This window comes from Somniosus microcephalus, chromosome 5 (genome assembly GCF_052327205.1).
Source record: "Somniosus microcephalus isolate GS21.2 chromosome 5, FLI_Smic_1.0, whole genome shotgun sequence".
Lineage (NCBI taxonomy): Eukaryota > Metazoa > Chordata > Chondrichthyes > Squaliformes > Somniosidae > Somniosus > Somniosus microcephalus.
Window position 1 is genome coordinate 150,160,417 of NC_140991.1, and position 14,030 is coordinate 150,174,446.

At 45.3% G+C, this 14,030-nt stretch overlaps 1 long non-coding RNA gene across 1 annotated transcript in view; it reads right to left on the bottom strand.

Moving 5' to 3' along the window:
- Positions 1-5,118, bottom strand: part of LOC147117397 (uncharacterized) — a 93,260-nt gene extending 88,142 nt beyond the window's left edge. Inside the window, exon 1 of the long non-coding RNA XR_015078445.1 lies at positions 4,809-5,118. This is a non-coding gene — a long non-coding RNA (uncharacterized LOC147117397). The remainder of the gene's footprint in view (positions 1-4,808) is intronic.
- Between the last annotated feature and the right edge of the window lie 8,912 nt (positions 5,119-14,030).

Genomic DNA, 14,030 nt, shown 5'->3' on the forward strand with positions numbered 1-14,030 from the left:
AAGGGTCATTGACCTGAAACGTTGACCTGTTTCTCTCTCTAAAGTTGCTGCCTGACCTGCTGAGTATTTCCAGCATTTTCTGTTTTTATTTCCTCTATTTATGAAGCCCAGGATCCAGTAAGCCTTTTTAACTGCTTTCTCAACCTGCCCTGCCACCTTCAACGACCTGTGCACACATATCCCCAGGTCTCTCTGTTTGTATACCCCCTTTAGGATTGGCCCCTTTAGTTTATATTTCCTCTCATTCTTTCTACCAAAATGTATCACTTCGCACTTTTCTGCATTATATTTCATCTGCCACGTGTCCGCCCATTTCACCAGTCTGTCTATATCTTCTTGAAGTCTATCACTCTCCTCCTCACTGTTCATTATACTTTCAAGTTTTGTGTCATCTGCAAATTTTGAAATTGTGCCCTGTACACCTAAGTCCAAGTCATTAATATATATCAAGACGGTCCTAGAACTGACCCCTGGGGAACATCACTGTGTACCTTCCTCCAGTCCGAAAAACAACCGTTCACCACTACTCTCTGTTTCCTGTCACTTAGCCAATTTCATATCCATGCTGCCACTGTCCCTTTTATTCCATGGGCTTCAACTTTGCTGGCAGGCCTATTATGTGGCACTTTGTCAAATGCCTTTTGGAAATCCATGTACACTACATCAACCGCATTGCCCTCATCAACCCTCTCTGTTACCGCATCAAAAATTCACAAATCCATGCTGGCTTTCCTTAATTAATCCACACCTATCCAAGTGACTGTTAATTCTGGTGCCCTGATGGAGCTTGTCTGTTGAGGCTTTACCAATTTCACTCTGCACCGAGGCCACTACATCCAGGATGGTGCAAGGTGATCGGGAGAGGGGCGGGCAAAGGCCGGCAGTGGCCTGCAGTTGTTTTGTCAAGCCAGGAGGGGCACTGCTGTACCTTCTGACTCCACAAAATACAAAAACATTCAAACTTTTTGTACTTTTTTTGAGTGGACTCTAGTGGTCCCTCTATTAGTTTGATGAGCTTCATTGGAAAGCCTTTAGCATGCCAATGGTCTGCTCCACATCTATCCTTGTGGCACAGTTTACCTCAATAAATCATGCCTCTTTTTGGGTTCTGGGGCTCTGCAGTTGGGTCATGAACCACTGTTGCAAAGAGTAGCCGGTCCCTGAGTAGTGAACCAAACTCCTGGCTTGGATTGGTGAAGGGTACTGGGATTCTTGACTGTCTTAAGATGGCAGCTCACCAAGTAGCAGACATTGACATGTATGACAATGTGCTTGACATTGCATATGATCTGCATTTTAAACAAGCAAAACCAGGCAGCCAGATGGGAAGGCTGACTGGCCGTGGGTGGGTAGGCTTGTGGCACTAGGCTGCAGAGAGGTGGGAGGGAAAAATTGGGGCCAGATGATCGGTGCCAGAGGATCGGAGTCAGAGGAGGATTGGGGCCGGAGGAGGATCGGGGCTGGAGGAGGATCGGGACCGGACGTGGGAGGCCGGGAAGGTGATCGGGGGCCAAAGGGGGAGGCTGGAAGGCCGGGAAAGTGATTGGAGACCGGAGCAGGAGGTCAGAAGGCCGGGAATGCGATTGGGAGCCGGAGGTGGGAGGTCGGAGGCTGAAGGAGGGATCGAAGGCCGGAGGGGGATTTTGAGGCCTTGAGGGGAGGGGGATCGGAGGCCTTGGTGGGGGAGGTCGGAGGCCTCAGGGGGGAGGTTGGGGGGAGCTTGGAACGTTCAGGGGGGGTTATCTGATCGTGAGGGGTGGGTGAAGCAGGAACGCTGGATCCAGCAGGTAAGTGGAAAGGCGCTTACCTACTGGATCCAGCAGTCCTTGCCTCGCTTTAGCTGACGGGTTCCCTGAGGCCTTGGAAACCCGACTAGCCAGAGTTAAATTTGAAATGGCGGATCACCATGAGGTACTCCAACCTCATCTTGATATTTGAATGGGTGACCCGCCCTCTGAGAGCGAGTTGTCTGCCCGCTCCCCCGTCCCACCTCCATTATAACTGGAAGTGGGCGGGTTGGGGTTAGGATTCAGTTTTTTATTCTTTAACCTCCCACCCAACCCGCCTGTTTCTGGGGTGAAAATTCCCCCCAATGTGCTACAATCATAGAAACAAAATGACCAAAAGAGAAATAAAAGACAAAGTTGGCCCAGAAAAGTGGCTTAAAGTGTTAGGGGGAAAAATTTGTTTGCTTTGCGCCTCCCGTTAGCACCCTAAGAGGGTGCTAACGGGGCGCATAGCAACTAGCACCCGGGTACGGCGCCGCCAATGCCTCCCGTGAAATTCAGCAGGAGGTTAGCGGTGGCGGTAACCGTTAGCGCCCCGCAGCGTTGCGCCACCGGCGATGACGTAATTGCCGTGCGCAGCACCCCGCTCACGCCCTGGCCGCGATCTTCGGCAGCGCCCCCTGACTTACCACTGGACACTATGTCCAATGGGGTCAGGGGGGCCTACCTGTGGCCGGGGCGGCGCTATTTAAAGGCGAAGTGCCGGGCGGCCATTTTTGTTGCTGGCTGCCTGCCAGCACCTGCCTCCGCTGCCATCCCTGGCCTCCTGACCCCCACCCCCCCCGTGGAGTGCTGACTGCGCTCCATGAGCCCGGCACTTCTCTTGAGTGCCGAGCTCTTTTGCCGGCACTCTGTTCCCCGGTGGCCCAGCTGGGCCGCGGGTCACGTTGCGCAAGGCCCCCCCCTTTAAGAAGGGGAGGAAGGCCTGCAATACCGCGGCACGTAGCGCCGGGATATTCCCTCGCAGCGCCCCAAGAGGGAGAGAGGGCGCTTCCAGTAGTGCCCCGCTTCACTCTTGGGACGCTACCACTCAATTTCGGCCGCGGGGGCGCTAATTTTTCTGGGGTGCTAAAAGTAGCGCCCCGGCGAAGTTAGCGCCCCAAAGGGGGCATGACTCAATTTCTCCCCCTATGTAAATAACACAACAAAGCCTCAAGGACTAAGTTTACATCAGTAAAATATATCTGTCAGTGGAGGGCGGTGGGGGTTGATCTGAAAGTCTTGTTTTGTTTGGTCTTAATCATCTGTGCCATAAGTATGTTTTTAATATTTATTTAACTTTAAACTGAAGTCTCTGTTACATTAGTAGTGGTATTGAGGGCACACTTAAATGTTTTGGGATATGCTATGACACTGCTAAAAAATGGATAATTTAAAAAATATTTGCTTTTTGTACAGAATATGCAGTGACTAATAGTGTGCACTGTGAGAGATTAAAGTAACAATTAGGAAACTGGCCTCTGAGTAATAATATTACAAAATGATCTTTGGGCTCTTGATAGCACAATGATCAACTATTTCCCGCTGAGGCATTCTCTACAATGTCTCAGTGAGGTTCGAATGCTGAGGCTGCTGCTGAAGGATTTCATGAAATAAATAGTAAGTGCAGCATTGGCCCTTAAATACAGGCAGCAATTTGCGTTCAATACCCTTAACCTTCACTTCAGGCTATGTTTGTTATGGTATAGAACAGAGATGTTATCAAAGGAGTCCTGCAGCTTACCCAGAACCTTTGTGGTTTGACGCTTGCTGAGACCAACAACAGAGGTTGGAGAGAATTAGCATGAGCTGAGAACATCCCTGTTCAACACCTAATCAAGCATAATGGTAATCGCATTGAATGTTCGTTTTTTTCCTCACACAGTGCTTTTTTTTAGAGCAGGCAGGGTTTTCCAACCAGAACTTACCCTTATCAGGAATTCACCTTCTACTATTAAAATTAATACAAAATCTGGGCAGATTAGTAAACAGCTGCTATTTTAGGAGTAATAAACTGCAGGATAAATTCTATTCTTTCTCTATGTGCCGGTGCATTGTACAGATTTATGCAATGACGTCTTGGATGTGAGCTATAACATATTTTGGGCACTGCACTGGCTAGTTCAATGTGCCTTAAACAATCATGTGTGACATGTAAATTGGCTTAAATTAGACTTTAAAGTATGCTAATAATGAGCATGGTGCAATAAAAAGCAATCGCCAGCTGTTCAACCTCATAGCACAAGGCAGTTAAAAATGGTTTGCTCCAGCAACAGTAGAAGTACATTTGAGGTAGTAAAATATTGGAAAGCACACTTTACACACACCGGGCTGGAAATCATTTTGCTGAAGTGTGTAAGAACAAACAAACAGCATTAAAGCCAATAAGAAATAGGCCGGACTCCAAGCTACCCTCTCACATTTCACATTTGTGATCCTTAGTGATGAGAAATGAGAATGAAATGGAGAGGCTCACATAAAAAGCTACCAAGACCTGGGGGAGTTAATATTGAACTACATGAGATGATAACATATCGAAGGGATTTTTTTTCCACATTGTGCAGAGCCTTGCCTACTGGGAGTGAGATTTCATAAATTGCCTAATTTTACAGAGCAGATGCCACCATGAGAAAAATAATTTCAGACTTGGACTCAGAAACAGAATGAAATTTAAGGCTAGAAATTACAGTTGGCAGTATTACTGGAAGAATGCTTAACATGTTTGTATGACAGTCATCTGTACATTGTAGGATGAATGTCCTACTCCTGTTCCTATGTTCCTACATTTTAATGGAGGCATCAACCCATTTCAAATAATGCTTCGATTAAAACAATGAACAGAGGAATCACTTACGAATGTGTTAAGCTTTTATTGCCAACAGTAACTTCTAACCTATAATTTGTATTTAACATTTTTATTGTGTCAGGCTTTTAATATTTTTAACTTTAATTACTTGTCTGATGTATGATATAAACAGAATACATGTTCAGAATCGAAAGGATATGAATTACATCCCATTGATAATGATAACCATTACTCACTCAGTTAATTAAACTGTCCTTTAATCCTCCTCCTGACCTCTTGTTGCTTCAGATCTCTGCTGGTCTGCCACATACTCCAGGGTGGTCTGCACGGTTTTGCACACTTCCTTCGTAGTTGGTTAGTGGACTCCTCCAATTTATCTGCCATCTCCACTACATGCATGAACAAGCTATCCACTGCCTATGCATGAGTTTGATGCTCCTTGATAATTTTTCTCTTGAGAACTGGGCTCCTGAACTCAGGGTCCCTAGGTTCCTCACTCAAGGTCAGTTGTTTCTCCACCCTCTGGTGTGGCATGGCTAGCTCCTCCCTTTCCTCTCCCACCTCCTCCTGCTCACTCATGTTCAGTGCAACTTCCTGCAATATTCCCTCTGACTCACTAATGACAACTCCCTGAGTGGGTGTCTCTTGAGACCAGTCACCTCCGAGCTGAGCATAACCTTGAAGGGTTACAAAAAGAATACTTTAGGGAGGATGGACTCTCAGGTGAAGAAGTATCTGAGTAATATTAGGAGGCCTTAAAATTAAGGTGAATGTCTGGATTCTGCAACGATTCACTGTGCTGTAGTCCAACCTGTACCTGGCAGCTCACCTTCAATTTCTCCATCTCCCACTAACTCACCTGTATGTCTCCCAAGGAATTGAAGACCTTCCTCTTGATGTGCAAGTAGTTGGATGGTTGCATTTGATCCCCATAGCCCCTCACACGCCATGGCCCTTCTTTGCTGCTGATTGTGGGCAATGTTTACCTCTACAAGGTGAATGCAGACAGAGAATGGAACCTGAATGACACAATGTTTAATTTCACCAAGGTGTCTGCAGGCATCCCATGGCGAGAATGATTTCAGACACAGGTTATGAAGTGACCTCTTCTCTTTTCAGTCCAATTCTTCCACTCTTTGTCTTAGGCACTGGGATAAGGCACAGTGGAATGGTGTGAGAGAAGTGCGTGCGTTGTGTGAGGTTCATTGTCAATATGAATTGTCACAGTTATGTCACTATTTACACTGTGAAGGCATGGTAAGTATGGAGGTGAGCCATGCTCCCACCATTCACTCAGGATGCATTTACGCACTATATAATTGGGGCAGCTTTCATCACCTCACTTCTAAAATGACCTACTTAATATTCTTTATTTCTGCAAGTTATCGATTCAGAGATGCAGCCTACCACCAGCCAAGGAATTCCATCAACATCTGGGGAACAAGGCGAGCAGCAACGTCAGTCCCTGACATCTTCTTTAAAATGATTCCTTGGGTGATACCTGCTTGTCACTAACCCAGTGAACAGTAACATGGTGTGGGTCTAAAAGGTACTATGTGGATGCAATTGAGAAGGAACAGCTGAACTTGCAAAAAAAACTAAGCATGAGTCCATTGAACATAGGACCCAGGCATGCATATTGTAGATCATTACAGTCTGCTTCAGATTGGCAGTAAGAAACATCGGCACTTTGCATCGTTTCAGTCGAATTGCCACTTTACTGCCTAACATCCCAGCTTAGCTCATTTTCGTACATCATGTGGTGCTTTACAGACTGCCAATTTCAAATACAGTGCCTATTCAAAAATACTAAATGATACAAATAATGCTAGCACACCGAGGTATAAAGTTGAAACTAATAGAGTGATGCATTCAAAAGTTAAAAGTAAATATCATGGCAAGACATCTGGCACTGGCAATTGCCCAATTGACCTGCAGGGTACACGGTTTCTTATAATTATTGGAGCGGCTGGGGCTAAAGAATGGAACATTAGTTGAGCATGAAATAGATTGTTCTTAATTGGAATATTTTCCATTAACAATGAACAAGGTTAAAAAAAATGGGCCACAAAGCAAACTCAGTCAGACTTGCCCTTAGTGGTATTATGATATGAATATGTGTTTGTAATATAAGTGAGACACTACTGGGATTCTTTTCATCTCTTGAGTGTAATATTTTTCTTTTTTGTTTGCCAGATTTCAAATGCTTTGAATACCCTATTGAGTTTCATGAATAGCCATCCCAGGGATGCAAACTAATGATGATCCCCGAGTTGTAAATAGCCACAAGTTGTTGGCTGATACACGAGTAAATTGCAAAGTTCACAGTATGTGTTAATCTTGCCTCAAACAATACAAGCAGCTATAGTACTAAAGTACAATTGTACCCCAAACATGGACAATAATCAGGGTACTGCCTAGGTCTGGTTGGAAATAATGGCACATGTTAAATGTAGAAAGGGATAAAAAGAGATACTTCAGCTAGTGTTACACGTATCTATTGTTTGATTTCCTTTCTCAAACAGCCAGGCCAGTAAATGGATTAAAGAATGACTTATCTACTGGCTTGAAATAGCAGCAACAAATGCAAAGTATAAAACATCATTACTAAGGAAGTCTATTACAGTGAATTTAGATCGTGGGCTTGATTTTGGCCTCAGAAAATCTGCAGTTCATAACCTGTGGGAGCCAGAATCAGAAATCTGTTTTTAAAAGACAGCACTACATGTCAACACAGTAGTGGTTCATACTCATCCGCTCCAGCAAAGGTGAAATCAGAGTTTAGAGTTTCACCTAAGTTAAGGATCATGTATACAATGACTGCCATTTTTACTTCCTCACTGTTAGCTACACTGAGAAGTATGGATAAAAAGTTCCATCATTGGGACCGTGATGTCCTCAACGACATGAAACTTCTGTGTTAGCTGACAGCACTTGGAGAGAAAGTGGACCGACATGTCATCCTCATTAGGCCAGATACTCTTCACAGCACTACAGTATCAGGGATTCAATGGAGGCATCAGAGGCATAATCTTCACAAGGCTTCATACCCATTTTGCGATTTTTAAACAATCAAATGTAGAAAGGTATAAGTGAGGCACTACTGGGATTCTTTTCATCTCTTGAGTAATATTTTACTTTTTGTTTGCCAGATTTGCTTTATTGTGGCTTCAGGTGCAAAAAACAGCTAACCCTTCATCTGGACAAAGAGAATTGCCAAAGGGAATTGTATACATGGGTTGACACCATGATAGTTTATGAACATAGGCCCCGATATTTACTGGGGCGGGGTTTTGGTGCAGGGGTGGAGTTGTGGTTGGGAAACCTTGGAGACCTTAATGCCACGGAGTTTTAACTCCATGGGGTGCGTGTTTTGTTTTACAGGCGTGACTGTCTGTTGGGTGGGGAATGCCCCAGAAAAGGCCACAGCCAAGAAGCAGGAACATTTTGTGGTTTTTGGGGGTAGTGATCTTAGGGGTGGGTGGGGGGAATGGAGCGTGGTTGGAAGGGTCGGAGGTTGATGGCGAAGGGTCAGGGAAGATTGCGGGTGTCTGAGGGAAATCAGAGGGGAGTCAGGGGGAAATCAGATGTGGGTCAGAGAATGGGGAGAGATAAGAACATAAGAACATAAGAAATAGGAGCAGGAGTAGGCCATTTGGCCCTTCGAGCCTGCTCCGCCATTCAATAAGATCGATCTTCTACCTCAACTCCACTTTCCTGCCTGCTCCCCATATCCCTTGATTCCCTTAATATCCAAAAACCTATCGGTCTCTGCCTTGAATATACTCAATGACTGAGCTCCCACTGTGGTAGAGAATTCCAAAGATTTTCCACCTTCCAAGTGAAGAAATTTCTCATCTCAGTCCTAAATGGTTGACCCCTTATTCTGAGACTGTGACCCCTGGTTCTAGACTCCCCAGCCAGGGGAAAAATCCTCCCTGCATCTACCCTGTCAAGCCCTGTAAGAATTTTGTATGTTTCAATGAGATCACCTCTCATTCTTCTAAACTCTAGAGAATATAGGCCTAGTCTACTCAATCTCTCCTCATAGGACAATCCCCCCATCCCAGGAATCAGTCTGGTGAGCCTTCGTTGCACTCCCTCTATGGCAAGCATATTCTTCCTAGGTAAGGAGACCAAAACTGTGCACAATACTCTAGGTGTGGTCTCACCAGGGCCCTATGAAATTACAGTAAGACGTCTTTACTCTTATACTCAAATCCTCTTGTAATAAAGGCCAACATACCATTTGCTTTCCTAATTGCTTGCTGTGCCCGTATATTAACTTTCAGTGATTCATGTACAAGGACTCTCAGGTTCCTCTGAACACCAACCTTTCTGATTTTCCATTTTTCCTACCAAAGTGGATAATTTCACATTTCTCCACATTATATTCCATTTGCCATGTTCTTGCCCACTTGCTTAACCTGTCTATATCCCCTTGCAGCCTCTTTGCATCCTCCTCACAACTTACATTCCCACCTAGCTTTGTATCATCAGCAAACTTGGATATATTACATTTGGTCCCCTCATCCAATCAGCAATATAGATTGTAAATAGCTGAGGCCCAAGCACTGATCCTTGTGCTACGCCACTAATTACAGCCTGCCAACCTGAAAATCACTCGTTTATTCCTACTCTCTGTTTTCTGTTCGTTAACCAATCCTCAATCCATGCTAGTATATTAACCCCAATCCCAGGAGCCCTAATTCTGTTTAATAACCTTTTGTGTGGTACCTTATCGAATGTCTTCAGAAAATCCAAATACACCACATCCACTGGTTCCCCCTTATCTATCCTGCTAGTTACAAACTCAAAAAACTCTAACGGATTTGTCAAACACAATTTCCCTTTCATAAATCCATGTTGACTCTGCCCAATCCTATTATTACTTTCTAAGTGCCCTGTTATCACATGCTTAATAATAGATTCTAGCATTTTCCCTACTACTGATGTCCGGCTAACTGGTCTGTAGTTCCTTGTTTTCTCTCTCCCTCCTTTCTTAAATAGTGGGGTTACATTTGCTACCTTCCAATCTGCAGGAACCATACCAGAATCTATGGAATTTTGGAAGATGGGGGGAAGGGGGAGATCAGAGGAGGGTTGGAGTTGCAGGGGAGGGGTTGGTGATGGGGGGGTGTCATGGAAGTGGGGTGGTGTTTGCAGGTAAGCTTGTTGGGCCTGGAGGAAACACTCCTGCTCCTCCTGGCCCACAAGCAGTGCTCTCAAGGCACTTATCTTATGGATCCATCCCTTCTCGCTGCCGTTACCTGGCGGAAATTCCCGAGGCCTGGGAAGTGGGCGGGTTTGAGGCTGATTGGGTTGCTGGTTCAGATTTTTTAAATTTTTAACCTCCCACCCAAACCAAACCCATTATTTTTGGGTGTTAAAATTACCCATATAGAGGCTGATAATGTGATTGCAAGTGCCTAACATGCTGCTATACTTCAGGCACAGACTCCCATATTATGGGAATTCAGGGACACTGCTGGTGTCCCTGATGACCACGTGTGCCAGAAATGCATCCAGCTGCGGCTACTAGCAGACCGCATTGCGGCGCTGGAGCTGCGGATGGATGGGCTTTGGAGCATTCACGATGCTGAGAGGGTCATGGATATCACGTTTGATGAGGTGGTCACACCGCAGGTAAGGGCTGCACAGGCAGAAGGGAAATGGGTGGCCATCAGGCAGAGCAGTAGAGGCAGGCAGGTAGTGCAGGGGACCCCTGTGGCCATCCCCCTCTCAAACAGGTATACCGATTTGGATACTGTTGAGGGGATGACTTACCAGAGGAAGGCAGCAGCAGCCAACTTCCTGGCACCAGGGGTGCTTCTGCTGCTCAGGAAGGGAGGAAAAAGAGTGGGAGAGCAATAGTGGTCGGGGATTCTATCGTAAGGGGAACAGATAGGCGTTTCTGTGGCCGTAGACGTGACTCCAGGATGGTTTGTTGCCTCACTGGTGCCAGGGTCAAGGATGTCACTGAACGGCTGCAGGGCATTCTAAAGGGGGAGGGTGAACAGTCAGAGGTCGTGGTTCACATTGGGACCAATGACATGGGTTGGAAGAGGGATGAGGTCCTGCAGCAAGAATTTAGGGAGCTAGGTAGCAGGTTAAAGAGCAGGACCTCAAAGGTTGTAATCTCTGGATTACTCCCAGTGCCACGTGCTAGTGAGCATAGGAATAGGAGGATAGAGCAGATGAATGCATGGCTAATGAGTTGGTGCAGGAGGGAGGGCTTTAGTTTCCTGGATCACTGGGCCTGCTTCTGGGGAAGGTGGGACTTGTACAAGTCGGACGGGTTGCACCTGAACCAGAGCGGGACAAATATCCTTGCGGGGAGGTTTGCTAGCACTGTTCGGGGGGTTTAAACTAAAATGGCAGGGGGTTGGGAACCTGAGCAGGGAGACAGAGGAAAGGGAAACAGGGATAAAAGCAAAAGATAGGAAGGAGAAAAACAAAAGTGGCAGTCAGAGAAATCAATGGTTTAAATCAAACGTGGCCACAGTAAATAATAATTCTAATAGGTCTAAGAGCGTTACAAAAACAAGCCTGAAGGCTTTGTGTCTTAATGCAAGGAGCATTTGTAATAAGGTGGACGAATTGGCTGCGCAAATAGAGGTAAATGAATATGATTTGGTTGGAATTACGGAAACGTGGCTCAAGGATGGCCAAGACTGGGAACTCAACATCCAGGGGTATTCGATATTCAGGAAAGATAGGCTAAAAGGAAAGGGAGGTTGGGTAGCATGACTGGTTAAAGAAGGGATTAATACAATTGTAATGAAGGATATTAGCTCTGATGATGTGGAATCTGTATGGGTAGAATTGAGAAATACTAAGGGGAAAAAAACATTAGTGGGAGTGGTATATAGACCTCCCAACAGTAAGGCGGAGGTTGGGGATGGCATGAAAAGGGAAATTAAAGAAGCGTGCAATAAGGGCACAGCAGTCATCATGGGTGACTTTAATCTACATATAGATTGGGCCAACCAAATTAGTAACAATACTGTGGAGGAGGAATTCCTGGAGTGTTTACGGGATGGTTTCCTGGACCAATATGTTGAGGAACCAACCAGAGATCAGGTCATCTTAGGCTGGGTATTATGTAACGAGAAAGGATTAATTAGCAATCTTGTTTTACGAGGCCCCTTGTGTCTGAGCGATCATAATATGATCAAATTCTTCATTAAGATGGAGAATGAAGTAGTTGACTCAGAGACTAGGGTCCTCAATTTAAATAAAGGAAACTACGATTGTCTGAGGAGCGAGTTGGGTAGGATTGATTGGGGAATGGCACTCAAAGGGTTGATGGTGGATAGGCAATGGCATACATTCAAAGACCGAATGGATGAGCTACAGAATTTGTTCAACCCAGTTTGGCATAAAAATAAAACAAAAAAGGTGACTCAACCGTGGCTAACTAGGGAAATTAGGGATAGCATAAGATCCAAGGAGACAACATATAAATTGGCCAGAAAAAGCAATAATCCTGAGGATTGGGAGCAGTTTAGGATTCAACAAAGGAGGACAAAGGGATTAATTAAGAAAGGGAAAATAGAGTATGAGAGTAAGCTAACAGGGAACATAAAAACTGACTGTAAAAGCTTTTATAGATATGTGAAGAGAAAAACATTGGTGAAGTCAAGCGTAGGTCCCTTGCAGTCAGAATCAGGGGAATTTATAATGGGAAAGAAAGAAATGACAGACCAACTAAATTCATACTTTGGTTCTGTCTTCACAAAGGAGGACACAAATAACCTCCCAGAGATGCCGGGGAACATAGGGCCTGATGAAAGGGTGGAACTGAAAGAAATCAGTATTTGTAGGGAAATGGTGTTAGGAAAATTCATGGGACTGAAGGCCGATAAATCCCCAGGGCCTGATAATCTACATCCCAGGGTACTGAAGGAAGTGGCCCTAGAAATAGTAGATGCATTGCTGGTCATCTTCCAGAACTCGATAGACTCTGGAACAGTACCCATGGATTGGAGGGTAGCTAATGTTACCCCACTATTCAAAAAAGGTGGTAGAGAAAAAGTGGGGAATTATAGACCGGTAAGCCTGACATCGGTAGTGGGGAAAATGCTAGAATCTATTATAAAAGATGTAATAGCAGAGCACTTGGTAAGCAGTGACAGGATCGGACAAAGTCAACATGGATTTACAAAAGGTAGATCATGCTTGACTAATCTACTGGAATTTTTTGAAGATGTAACTGATAAAATAGATAAGGGAGAACCAGTGGATGTGGTGTATTTGGACTTTCAGAAGACTTTCGATAAGGTCCCACATAAGAGATTAGCGTGCAAAATTAAGGCACATGGGATTGCGGGCAAGGTATTGACTTGGATAGAGAACTGGTTGGTGGACAGAAGGCAGAGAGTTGGAATAAACGGGTCGTTTCCCGAGTGGCAGGCAATGACTAGTGGGGTACCACAAGGATCGGTCCTAGGACCCCAGCTGTTCACAATATATATTAATGATCTGGACGAGGGAATTGGATGTAATATCTCCAAATTTGCAGACGACACAAAGCTGGGTGGGAGGGTATGCTGTGAGGAGGATGTCGAGAAACTCCAGTACGATTTGGACAGATTGGGTGATTGGGCAGAAACATGGCAAATGCACTATAATGTGGATAAATGTGAGGTTATCCACTTTGGTGGCAAAAACAGGAAGGCAGATTATTATTTATAGAGTCATAGAGTCATAGAGTTATACAGCACAGAAAGGGGCCCTTCGGCCCATCGTGTCTGCGCCGTCCATCAAGCCCTGTCCAGTCTAATCCCATTTTCCAGCATTTGGTCCATAGCCTTGTATGCAATGGCATTTGAAGTGCTCATCCAAATGCTTCTTGAATGTTATGAGGGTTCCTGCCTCTACCACCCTTTCAGGCAGTGAGTTCCAGATTCCAACCACCCTCTTGGTGAAAAAGTTCCTCCTCAAATCCCCTCTAAACCTCCTGCCCCTTACCTTGAATCTATGCCCCCTTGTTATTGACCCCCCTACTAAGGGGAAAAGTTCCTCTTTATCTACCCTATCTATGCCCCTCATCATTTTGTACACCTCAATCAGGTCCCCCCTCAGCCTTCTTTGCTCCAAGGAAAACAACCCCAGCCTGTTTAGTCTTTCTTCATAGCTGAGGCGCTCCATTGCAGGTAACATCCTGGTGAATCTTCTCTGCACCCTGTCCAAAGCAATCACATCCTTCCTATAGTGAGGCGACCAGAACTGCACACAGTACTCCAGCTGTGGCCTCACCAGCGTTTTGTACAGCTCCATCATAACCTCCCTGCTCTTATATTCTATGCCTCGGCTAATGAAGGCAAGTATCCCATATGCCTTTTTAACCACCTTATCTACCTGTTCCGCTGCCTTCAGGGATCTATGTACATGTACACCAAGGTCCCTCTGACCCTCTGTACTTCCTAGGGTCCTACCACTCATTGTGTATTCCC